The sequence below is a fragment of the Hermetia illucens genome, chromosome 6 (genome assembly GCF_905115235.1).
Source record: "Hermetia illucens chromosome 6, iHerIll2.2.curated.20191125, whole genome shotgun sequence".
Taxonomy (NCBI): Eukaryota; Metazoa; Arthropoda; class Insecta; order Diptera; family Stratiomyidae; genus Hermetia; species Hermetia illucens.
In genome coordinates, this window is record NC_051854.1 from 9,472,503 (window position 1) to 9,478,502 (window position 6,000).

Here is a 6,000-nt window from a genome sequence, read left to right on the forward strand (position 1 = left end):
GTGTAACATGAGGACAGGATGCGGTGGTGAAAGTTGATTATGATTGGTTCTGATGGATGATTCAAACTAGGAGGTAGAGATGAATGATGAGAAAAGAGGAACATGGATTCGGTTGAAAATGGTTTTTGGTATTCGCAGCTTTTCGCCTGCTAAATATGATCTGGATCGTAAGAGGATTTGGTCAGCATTGTTCAATTGTGCTTCATCAGGAATTGGCCGCGAAGTGGAATTCAGGTGCCCTTGCCTTGGTAAAAAATAGCATCAGCCCTAGCTTACAATTTTAGCCAAATCAGATTGGATTGTCCTGGCAATTAGCATGGACCCTATCCAATGCATAAGACAACCCACCAATCCTATTGTGGTTAGAGCCTCTTTAATTGTTTTGGCATTAACCTAATTAAATCTAAGGAGAACGGCACTTTGTAACACGTCCTTTACAATGCCTCCATGTGCTCTCCATTTATGAGGTGTATAAAAGGCTAGCTGTTTACCTAGGGTTCATTCTCTCGATCACATGCGGAAATCCTAGGGTTTTGAAAACGCAGAGATTGGACAAGCTTATCCTTATCAATACGGCTCCTCGGCAACCAGCCATGAAGCGGTCCTGGAAATTATTGTACCCTTGTCTTGGTGGTAAATAGCGCCAGCTCCGTTTTGGTTGAATTTATGCCAAGCCCGTATCTTGCAATTTACATGCAAACCTTTCCAAAGCCACCCTCTATAATTTAACTCAACGGACGAAAGCATCTCTAACACAAATCTCACCAAGTTTTTGGTATTCGCCACCTCCTTCACCGGGCTCCTGTCCAATATCCGTAAATTTTCACCCATCACTATTATCCAGAGCTCCGGAGAGATGGCATCGCTCTAAGGTATTCCGTTCACAGCTCTGACCAAGACTATCTCTCAGATCAGGTTGTATTACCATGGATACTATTCTATGCGCAAACTTATTATGGTTAGAACCTCCTTGATGTTTGTGGTATCGATACTGTTGACTGCCTTCCTCTATATCCAGGAAAGCAGGTAGGATATATTGCTTGTAGTGTTACAAACATATAACCGAATTTGCCTTTGAGGTGTTGAGATTTGGAGATGGAGATCTTCATGATTGTCTTTAAGTGCGTCTCTAGGAGTGTGGGATATCTCTGAACGAGATACAGCTCCAGTAATTGCAACTTATGGAGTAACCCTCTCTGATTTTATATGAACGGGATTTTCTTATAACCCAGATGACTTTATCACCGATGATTGCCGATTCGATATCCTCAAACGACTTGGCTGCATAATGTCAAGCCACTCTCCTCTAAAGTGTTGAAATTCTTCATCCAGGAGCTCTTTGAATTTTTAAGAAATGGTGGACTGTTCTTTGACTAGAATCTTACTGAGTTTCGCGTTTCGGACGACAAGCTTTACGAGGACCGCCACTCGACGATATCGACGATTGTCTGTCTCCGCTCGATGAATGGTATCGACGACATGCATGACAGTATGAACTGTGAATTTCTTCGCTCTAAACCCGAACTGCCATGGAGGTAAATTTCGGGAAGAACGTATCGCTCCAGTAAGTCTACTTCTGATTAGCTCTTCGAGCACTTTTCCAGCAGTGTCAAGCATACAAAGTGGGCGGTATAAAGATGGCAACTCAGGGTCGCCTTTCCTTTTCCTGATCAGCGCAAGCCTCACTACCTTCCAACAAACAGGGAAAATGCCTTCTTTCAGGCAATCGTTGAATGCGCCGAGTAGTAGGTGTGGCTGATATTGCAGCACCAGTTTATATATCTCTGCTAAGATGCCATCGGGTCCTGGCGAATTTTTCTTTTTCTGAGAGAGGACTGCCTCTTCCAACTCCAACTCTTTTATAGAGAAAAGTGGTCAGTTCTTGGTGCTCTTCGCATTACCGTTATCATCCCGTACCGGTGCAGGGAATAGTGCTCGTGCAATGCGGTCCATCTGTTCTACCTTAAGTGAACAGGGTTTTCACAAGGTCCGATTTTTCGGGTTACCATTTTGTAACCGAGCTTCCATGGGTCCCCATTCATCGACCAAGTCCTGCCAGCAGCGAGCTTTGCTCCTGTTTATTGTACTCCGGAGTCTCCCTTTGACTGATCTGTGCTGATTATGATGCCTCCTATCGGTCGTTTAAACGCTGCATTAAGCGACGGAGTTTATGGCACTCCTTCCGCAGCTCTGCAATTTCCACCGTCCATCAATACGTAGAAGGCCACGTCTTGGTGCCCTCCTGGGCATGAAAGCTCCGCAGGTAGATGTTATCAGGCTCATAACTAAATTTACGGCCAAGAGTGAACTTCAGCGCGGCTCCATCTTCTCCAAGAATTTCGACAAACCTTCCGGTGTTCACCTTCGCGACGTTCCACACACCGAAAGAGCGCCGGGGTTGCGCGCGTTGAGGATTGGTGTCAAGCAATTCGAAGGCAATTTATTGATGGTCGCTTGCTAAAAAGTCTTCCAGAACTTGCCACCCGTCCATCGGCGACACCAGTGATTCCGACGCGAAAGTTACGTCGGGAATGCTTTCCTTTCCGGAACGCTGGGGTGAATCCGGTGTTTAAAATTACCAGTCCTGTTCTCGCTGCAATATCGAGAATCCGTTTCCCTCTGGAATCTGTGTGAGACATGCCCCATTCAAGTGCCTTGACGTTGAAGTCAGCCCCGACCGGCATCGTATCGTTCGGCGTTAGATAGACACTGAAAAACGTTACCTCCAAACACTGAACCCAGACGAAACCGTCTTTCGACCCTGAGCAAGAACCCTAAAGTTGGTGCCGTCCCGAACCCAGATAACAGCGGTCCTTCCTTCGCTACTGTTCACTGATAAACACTAGACCAGTTTTGGTTTCCGCAGCGAACTGAGCCAGCAACTCGTGAGCGGTTGCACTCTGGTGCATATTTATTTGTAAGATGCGGATCATGCGTCCTAACTCTTTCCAGTTCTGCTCTGAAGACTGGACCCCGCCCAGAGCTCCTGCACATAACGCAACTCTCCTTTCCGTTGCAGGTATTTGCCTGACCACATCTGCGGCATGTTGCCATCCCGTCAGACGTGCGCCCATAATCCAAACATCTGTAACATTTGATTGGGACAGTCTGCAGTCGTATTCCACATATCATTCAACCAATTCTCATTTTCCCGCTATTAGGAAGCTTCCTCGCATAGTTCTCCTTAACTTCCACCACAGCCAGTTTTTCACCCCGGGAGTTCGCAGAGGTGACACCAATTCGGATCTTGGTTACCGTCGGACATTCGCGCTTGATAACCTCTTCTACCTCATTATTTTCCGTTAGGCAGTGAAGGTCTCGGATTTTCAAAGCGCACGTGGGTGCTAGGCTAGAAAGCTTTCCCTCCCAGTAACCTCTTGATCGCTTCACAGAACATATCTTTATCGGTTGGCCTCCGCTTTCTTTGAGTTTCATCCTAGAACGGATTTCCCTGAGGACTTTCACAAAGGCCTTGCCTTCCGTCGGCTTAATAAGCAGAGCTGCCCGTATAGTCCTCCTTCGTCTCCCTGTCTTCCCTTCTGGTGCTTCATCCTTCGTGTCCGCCTTAATTTTAGGCAGAAGTTCTTCTGATAGCTCGGCGTGTTGTTGCCTCTTGTTCCTCCATCTTCTTCTTTTGAGCTATGGAGAGTACCTGATTGAAGTCTCCTTCTTCCGTTCATTTTTTTCCCAATTGGCTCTTCAACGGACTGTCTGCGATTCGTTTGGCGTTTGTGATGTTCTCAGCCAAGGCGCGGTTGTTTCTACTTTTGGTGCATCTTCTATTACACTCCCTGTCCGCCTGTAATACAAAATTCTGTCCAAGAGCTCCTCCAGCTCCATCAGTCCGTTTTTCACCCATTTGCTGACGTTTTTCTAGAGGAATGTTACAGACCGCATGTGCTCCGTAACTACCGCGCATTTTTTGGTAAGCCTTTCCTCTTCAGGTTTCGCAAGAATAGTCGACAGCTGGTCAGTTTCAGTAGTTTTCACTGTGCTTCTTTTCGCGACAACAGCATTGCATGGTACGGTGTCTGTTGCCGTCTGCGTTGCAGATGCGGCATCACTCTATGAACCTTCTTCTCGGTTTGCGTACTTCAGCCGTTGCTTTGTCTTTTGCTGGGCACTAGGCTGCCAGCTAGGGGGTCAGAATTGCGTAAGCGACCCATTAAGGATCGCTGACGACGCCTGAGCTAATTGTTTGAAGTTAAGTTTAAAGGGTGGGGTCCCCATACATGCAAAACTTCTCCAATTATAGCCATGTGAGATATTAAATGAAAGGTCTCGATTAATAATTTCCGACGCAGTTCAGTTTGGTATTAATTGCAAAATGTGGAAGGGGAGGCGAGGGGGCTGGGTTTGTCTTATTTATTTCAAAGACTCACTCTCAGAAGGTGCCCAAATTAAAAATCTGGTAACTGCACAGCGGTCCTAGAAATCGCGCATGATCCTGGAAAGTTTGGTGGAAATCTTAGCACTATTTACAAAGTTTTAATTAGTTGTCAGTATTACATTGAGGTGACTCAGCCATACTCAATCCATATACACTGCGAACTAAGTATAAGTGTGTGCTCAAGCATTGTTACAAAAGAATTACACAAAACCCTGCTTTTATTTCATCCAAGAGCTCACTTACCACCTGATAGATACTAAGTGAACTCAAATGCATTCGAAAGTCTGTTTTATTTCGTCACTGCTCCTTTCTGAAATATTTGAATGTGTGTAAGTTTGTAAATGAATCATTTTGTAAGAACTACGACAAAATTTATCGGTGTAAACACAATTTCAAATTAGTCACTGACAACTAACACGGCAAATGGTTCTTCTTGTTTTGCACTGCCTGAAAGTACTTTCAATAATATCCAGGAATGGATATGTCGCATGCAGTCTCGTAGTGGACCAGAGACAGTGGATCTCAAAAGGGGAGCTCGTTGGGAATGCATAGTTCAGAAGAAAATTTAATTCTACGTCTCCGTTTTGGGGAAATAAAATGGGTCCTCAAAAGCAAATTCCATTTTGATCCTTCAACTGGACTTGGAGCTTTGCTTTTGTTTTATTTCAACCCCGTCAGATCTCTCGCTTTTCATTGTAAATATTTGAAAAATTTGACCAAATCGCTCCAACACCATTTTCTCAGATTTTCACAGACCATGGAAAATCTCCAGCAACACTCTCTGTATCTTCACAAAAATGAAAATGTTAAAATCGTTGAATTTTTGATTTATTGATCTGTGGCGTAACTTGCTTATTTCAGATAAATCCGCTAGAAGCCTGCACCGGGTGGCCACTGTTAGTATGTTGCCTGTTGCAGTATCGATTGCATAAATTCACTACGAAATTCTCGAGGCTTGACCCTTCATTGAACTCTTACAAGTTCTTTATGAAACTTTCCGGCTGACGGATAGGCTCAAAATATGGAGACTCGTCGATGAAGGTATCTTGAAGCTATGCAACCGTAAATAACTAGTAATGAGCAAGTTCGCTGGAGACTCCAGTGACTCTAACGACGATAATTACTCAACAAATTATTGTTAAGGTTTAACCGCAGGCGGAGGTTGGCCTCCAGGGAACTGAAGCAACATTGTATCTACTTACAATGGCTCAGTATGGATTTAGATGTGTTCATGAGGTTATTCAGATAAATGGGACAATGAACGATATGAAGTGTGGTGGTTGTTCGGAATAGCAGAACGAATAAAACTAGAGTTGTAAGATAGATACTATAGCCACAGAGATAAGCTAACTTAAATGTCTCTCAAATTTGTTTCAAAATTTGTTCGACCCCTAAAAGCCTTTTATGAAGCCTCCTAGTTCCATTCGAGACATCTGATATATACAAAACTGATTACGTAGTGTAAAGCCGAACCACCCAATTAAGGATTTGTTTAGAAGTCGTCACCTTGATAAAACACAATAATTTCATCTGAAGATACCATAAGCAGATTTTTGTATGTATATAAATATGTATCTACACATCGTAAACATACAATCAGGATTCCATTA